This window comes from Octopus bimaculoides, chromosome 23, assembly GCF_046866305.1.
Source record: "Octopus bimaculoides isolate indiv1 chromosome 23, ASM4686630v1, whole genome shotgun sequence".
Classification (NCBI taxonomy): domain Eukaryota; kingdom Metazoa; phylum Mollusca; class Cephalopoda; order Octopoda; family Octopodidae; genus Octopus; species Octopus bimaculoides.
In genome coordinates, this window is record NC_142950.1 from 14773851 (window position 1) to 14781223 (window position 7373).

Here is a 7373-nt window from a genome sequence, read left to right on the forward strand (position 1 = left end):
AAAATATCTTTACCTATAGAGAATAGGCGTTCAACTGCAGCACTGGATGTGATGGCAGTGTTATACCTGTGAACGTGTCGATCAAGACCTACTCACCCAAAAAGGCAACTTCAGTCAGGTCCTCCTTCGAGACGGCCTCCAGCCAGGTGCTCACCAAGTTCTGCGCCTTGGACCCCAGGGACCTGTGGATCCCGCTCTCCCGGGACCGAGTGACGTTGCTGAAGAAGTAATTTTCCTCGTCCTCATTGTTGGTGGTGCAGCTTCCATCCTCATTGGTCTCCATTAGGACTGTCTCTATGACGGTCTCCATGGCGTTCGTTACTCTTCTAGCCTGGCTGTTATTATACTGCTCCAACAAGAACAGGCAAAATTTGGGGTGGAAAGCAGGGGCCAGCTGGCATTCCAGGTCTTCTAGGAGGAGCCTAAACCTTTATATGATGCCTGCCAGTATCGCATCTATCAGAGGACTGCAGTACAGGAAATGTTTGAACTTGGTCATCTTCAACTTCATGACCCAAGATAGGCCTAGTCCTCCCACTGGATTTTATCCAAAGCCTTGACAACATTAGACATCACCTGGGTGTACTCCGTCAGGAAGCCGACATCAGAATCAGTGAAGGTCTGCAGCTTCAGCTGTGTCATCACCCTGGGGACAGCTCCCCTTTTCTTCTCCAGCAGGTTGCTGAGGATAACAACAGAGTCATAGGTAGAGTTCCATCTGGTGCTGTTGGGGACCACCAGCCTCCTCTTCAACGCGTCCAGAATGTTGTCTGCTGCCACTGTACTGCGCCTTGGACATGGCCTTCCTGGAAGTCGACTTGAACGAAGCGCTGCCAAGAGCTTTGTCGGCATCCACACAGGCTACCAAGTTGAAGGTAAGGGCTGCACACTTCGTGTGCACTGGCAGATTGAGGCCCAGGCCGCTGGACTCATCAAGGATGGCATCAACAGAGGTACTCAACTTCGTCCACATCCTTAGCCTCGGGATCCATGTCCAGGTCCACATCCTCGACGCCCTCCATATCCGGATCGGCAGCAGCCTCAGGAATGTCTGGCAAGAGTTCAACTTCTGTACCAAACTGCATAAATACCTTGACAAAGTTTTTACCGTTGTCTGTCGTGGTCCTGGTTACCTTGTCTTGCAGATGGAATTTGTAATGAGTGTCCACCATGACCTGGGCGAGAACATTAAAGGTGTGATGTCCTCTGAGACGAGAGCAGGCTAAGACGGCGTGTTGCTTCGTGCGGGTCTTGGAATTCAGCCAGTGTGCCGTCATCCCCAGGTAGGACCTGTTGTGGGCCAACCAGCAGTCTGCGGTGATCGTCATCCAGGGGACATCCTTGAACAATCTGTTATTAGAAAATGTTAAACTATAAAGAGATATAAGTTATAAATAAGAGAGTATTGTAGTTCGCTTGAAACATCGTGTATTGTTTGTAAAGAATAAAAAATAAAAAGTTTTGAATGGTATAACAATGCACTATAATACAAAAAATGGACTATATACCTGTTATAATTTAGTTATCTATAGTCCGATGATATTTCGGAATACAATTCCTTCTTCAGATCTTCTGCTATCAACTGTTTACTAACGGCTTTTCTTTTTTCCGGAAGTGTCTCAGTAGTGGTCTCACGAAGCTCCTTCCCGAATTCTTCATGAGAAGTGCGTGAGGTCGACTATGTTTCAATCTCGTGTGTGTTGGTACATCTGTAGCGCTGCTTATAAGTTATGTGTTATACGTGCAGCTTCTCCTTTTTTTGTTATACACAATATATGAGCATGTTATTAAGAATGAGCCTACACACGTCCAGATGTAGCTAAATAATATATTGATTACCAATCTCCAGCCTGTTGTTAATTTGAGGTCTTAGTCTGTGTATGAGTAAAGCTTCCTTAATTCTTAAATTAACCAAATTTCTTTCATTGTCCTCAATTGTGACTGTTATGCTTTTGTCAGTGTTCCGGCATCTGTCTAGATGTTTTCTGAAGGAGGAGGCTCTCGTGTTTAGATGTTCTTTGATGCGGACTGTATCCATTAACAGAACCAAAAGTGAAAAAATATGGTCGACCTAACTGTGGTACTTGCCCTTACCGTTTGGAGGATTCAGAGGTCCACTTTAAACAAGGTGGAATGTTTAAGATTAAATGAAATTTCACCTGTGCCTCGGAAAATCTAATCTATGCCATTACATGCTTAGGGTGTGGTAATAATTATATTGGCCAAACAGGAAAATCACTCCGTAGAAGAACCACTCTCCACAAAGAACAAATCCGCCACCCACAATACAGACAGATACAGGTCAGTGGACACATAGAAAGGTGTGCGAGGAATCTTAATCCTAATTTCCTAATTGTTCCCGTCTATCAATGCTCGCAGAACACCTCATTACAACAAAGAATGAATAAAGAGGCAGCTTTCATCAATAAATATCTTCCACAACTAAATATGAACACATAACATAATGTAGAACACTACTAACCTTCCATTTAATACCACTAACCCCATACATCCCATACACATTACAGATCTAGATCTACCCTAATTGCACCAAATCCAGAACTACTTACCTACCTTACACATAATCTTTTTATTCAAGGACTAGTAGACCTGACACCGTTCAGTATTCTGTGTGAATTCAAAGCAATGATTAATAACTTTACGAAACCGGTATGCTTTTGAATCTCTTTAACAACTCACAATAATGACTTTTATTACCTTTATTCCTACCCCAGTTCATCTATTTGTATATATCTATCGTTACTTTTCATAAAAAGCCTTTACTTTTTTAAATTTCCAATGTGCATTTTCGCTTATTTTTCTTCTTACCTTTCCCATACATTTCCACGTGTAGTATATATGTATATGTGTGTGTGTGTGTGTGTGTGTGTGTGTGTGTGCATATATATATATATATATATATATATATATATATATATATATATATATATAGTGAGAAAGAGAGAGAGAGATATGTATGTATACTTATATTTAATTTCTAACCTATCTATCAATCTATCTATCTGTTCACACACAAACACACACACGTAAATAAATTGCGCGCGCAGGCACACATGTACAGAGCATAATAGCTGTCTTTAATACCAGTCGATATGTGCACTCAATACAGGATTTAGTTCATGTACATACACGTATTTGAAAATGCTGCAAATCGTTGTAGGCGCAGGCATAGCTTTATGGTGAGAAGCTTACTTCCCAACCAAATGGTCCGGGATCAGTCCCACGGTCCAACAAAAGCCTTTAGAGTGGATTTGGTAGACGGAAACTGAAAGAAGCCAGCCCGTGTCTTTCTCTCTCTCACGCACTCACATACATGTGTATATATATATATATATATATATATATATATATATATATATATATATATATATATATATATATATATATATATATATATAAGTCCTGGGGTCGATTTCTTTGACTAAAATCCCTTCAATATGGTTCTGCAGCATGGTCGCGGTCAGATTAAAGACAAAAGATAAGATATCTACTGCCGTTTAGAAATGTTGCGTGTGTCTGCAAATTATTTCCAATCGTTGCACGTGTTTGATCGTGAAGTAAGTGCAGATTGTGCAAAAGACAGCCGTTGAAGCAAGACTAGTGATAACCTATATCCTGATATGTGTTAAATAGTAGACTGTTATGTTAGGTGAAATTTCACGTAATTTCCTGTTGTAAGGGAAACAACAATGATTTGTTTCCAGCGCTGTATTCTTATTTTTGCTGTTTACTACCAGGACAATTCTGAAAGAGTAGACCTAGAATAAAATGCGTACCAGCCATGACCATTCACCCTCTATCTTTATTTTTCTCAGAGAACGTTACTTAATGCAGCCTTCTTTTATCTTTTTTAAAGGCTGTAGAATATAATTTGGGAGAGATTTAGCAGCTATTTCTAGCAGATCAAGTTGATACGCGTTATTGTGGGAGTACCGTGAGAGGCAAGGTATGGTGGTGATGGTGGTGGTGATGATGACGGTGGTATTACTGGTAATGGTGCCGGTGATGGTGGTGACGACAATATTGGTGAAGGGAATGGTAATGTTAGTTGTGATGGCGGCATCAGTGGTGGTGGTGGTGATTATGGTGGAGTGGTGACGGTGGTGGCGCTTGTGGCATCTGTAGCATCGGGTTATTCGTCGAAAGATCAATGTGATGTAGCCCAGCTCTTTGTTTTCTGTGTTTATATGTTTTAGTTTAGTTCTCACGTTTGTGTTTTTGCCAGTCCAGTCCCTGATTTATCTTGTCTGTCAGCCTTCTCGTGCCCAGAGATCGTGAGGAAGAGCGGCAAGCTCTTAAATGATCATGGGAACCAGTCCTTGAAGCTTCACACTGCAGGGCTTTCCTCCCTGCCTGCGCTTAGTACAATTTAAACTTGGAGGTCTGACCACAGTGGCTCAGCTGGGCTAAGACGGCTGCAATGACCAGCAAGCTGTAGGTTTTTACATTGGAGTGGACATCACCTGGCGGGAAGACTCCACCTACTCAGGAGTTGCCGAACGGTTGTCAAAGAGGGTCCTGATTTGCTGTGGAGGTTGACCTTCTTAGCCTTTTCCTTTCCCAAGATATTCATAAGGCAGTAAAGGCGTGTGCATGGGGCTTCTTCCATAACATGCTACATAACGTACATTTGGGGCCCGATAGATGCTACTCTGGGTCAGAATAGATCTGGATGCAAAAAACAGCTAAGTTCCACATTCTTCAAAACATTAGTACTTCCAAACGAGGGCTCCACAGGCAACTTAGTCATACATACATATATACATATGAGCGTTAAACTAATACATTCATTTGTTGTTTACACCACCTGTCTTCGTCTGTTGTTTTTTTTTCGTAAATTCTCCCATATATACATATATACATACATATTCGAAGCGACAAGTCGCGTATTTGACGCGGGAGACTATTTATCAGAAATACGATGAATACCATCTCCAACTTTGGAGCTACAACTATCAGCCTTGTTAAATAACTGGTTAATCTTCAGATGAATTACCCGAGAGAGCCTTTTATTCACGATCGTTGTGATTTTCGACTGAAACTTGAATATAGAATGCAGAGAGTTACTACAAACAACATGGCTGGACACAACATCAACAACACAATCAAGGAACAGAACGGAAACAACAGCTCACCCTATTGCTGGTTGTGAGATTCTACTGAAATCATATTCGGACGATCTGCGTCCAGAATTAAATTATTTTACAACGAAGCAACTATGCCAAAAAGCAACATTTGTAGAACATAGAAAGAAAGCTAGTAACTGTAACTTTATTAAAAAATCGAAAATTAACCTTCTTCCCAACTCTATAAACAAAAATGGAAACGTGAATGATATAAGACCACCATGTGGTTTCACAGCTAGTGACATTCCAACAGATTCCATAGTGCCTGTCAGCCAAACTACATTACTGGATCAAGTAACTGACCACTGTCCTCTGTCCTCCTACTACGACTATGCTAAGTAGCAGGCACAACCGCAACGATTATTGTAGTAGTAGTAGTAGTGGTAGTTAGAATTGTATTATTTTCCGAGAAAAAATAACTTTGGCTCTGAAGGACTCTCTCGAGGAGAGAAGATTCTCTACCAAAATAAGTACAAAAAACTCCACCAGGTACGGTATTAAAAGCTGTTAACGAAATTGGTGATGAGTATTTACAACAATGTGATGAACCCATATACTGGCAGATTTACGCCTGTCTGTATGCGCTGGCTACTACTGTAAAACAGTACATGAATGATATTCAAAAAGTAAACAAAACTGAAACAACAAAGAAAGTACCACGATGGGTTTCGAAGACAGAGAAAAAGATAACTGGTTTACGGAAGACCATCAGTCATATAATGATGCTTATTGCATGCAAACAAACAAATCACTATACGTTCCACCAACAGAAAATAAAGAAGGAGATAGAAATGATGGTTGGAGACAGCAAAAAGGGGACACTCACCTGCAAACTGATTACCCTAAAGCAGGAGCTAAAGGCTGTCAGTGAAAATCTCCGACAGCAGATGAGAATAACCGAGAGAAGAATGATAAACAAAAAATGTAACCGCAACCAGGCAGCAGTATAGAGTTCGAAGATCTTCAGTTTGAAGTCTGGACACCACCCCGCCATCTATATCCCAGCTAACTCTCCGGTACATACATCGTCATCCCAACCAACACACTGTTAATGACACACTAAGGAACAGAACCAAAACGTCATTCTAAGATACTTCAAATATGAAAAACGCCCAAAGGAATCGCTTTTACCAAGAGACAGAGTTTAAGAACGTATAATGCAACAATACCATAATTACTAGCATAGATTCTATAGAATACCTATCATTGGAGACACGGTCAATAGAAAACAGCGATACCCCACCACCACCACCACCACCACCAACACCACCACCACCATCATCATTATAAAAAGAAAAACAGAACAAGAAAGAAAAAAGCGTTACAGACATAAGGTTTGGTTTCTTGGTTAAGATGTTCGCTCTGTAAACAAATTAGACATTGGGCAAGTGTCTTCCACCATAGCCTCGGGCTATCATGATTTCTTCGTGAAATGAGGTAAACGGATGCCAGATGTGTGCGTTTGTGTATATGGTATGCATGTGTGTTTTCTGTATGTGTGCGTGCTTGTTCATCTGTGGATATACGTATATAAATAAATGTGTGTATCTTTTGTGTATGTATGAGTTTGTGTTTGTCTGTATGTCTAAATCTATCTATATGACTGTACTATATATATGTATTCTTTTATTCTTTTACTTGTTTCAATTATTTGACTGTGGCCATACTGGAGTACCATATGTACATGCATATATATATGTATGTATATATATATATATATATATATATATATATATATATATATATATATATATATATATGTGTGTGTGTGCGTGTGTGTTTAGATTTGGCCCCATCGGCACCAACAACAAAGGACACTGTTCTTTATTCCATCATACCTTATACCGTATACTTGTTAAGGGCACCTGTCCATACGATAAAACGGGAAAAAACTGACCTCACCTTCACCCCAAATACTGTCCTAAATACAGAGTCCATGGCCCTGATCCTAAATATGGATGCACAAAAGGCAACGGATGGACCTTCTTCCATCCAAAACTGTGCCAAAATTCTGTGTCACTAAGGATGTGCCTGATCTTAGGATGCAACTACCACCATCTAAAGGGCACAAAACGAACGAAAATGAATATAAACAGCAACAGAGGGGTGCTACAACAACAACAAAAGCAAAATACAACTACACTTCACCCCTTAAAACCAAACAACGAAGACAGAACTATGGGGGAAACCGTAACACCAAATAACATAAACATGAACTATGCATAT

General features: G+C 40.5%; 1 pseudogene; it reads right to left on the bottom strand.

The window, feature by feature from the left end:
* Window positions 1-525: 525 nt before the first annotated feature.
* On the bottom strand, window positions 526-1172 carry LOC149131310 (uncharacterized; annotated as a pseudogene).
* Between the last annotated feature and the right edge of the window lie 6201 nt (window positions 1173-7373).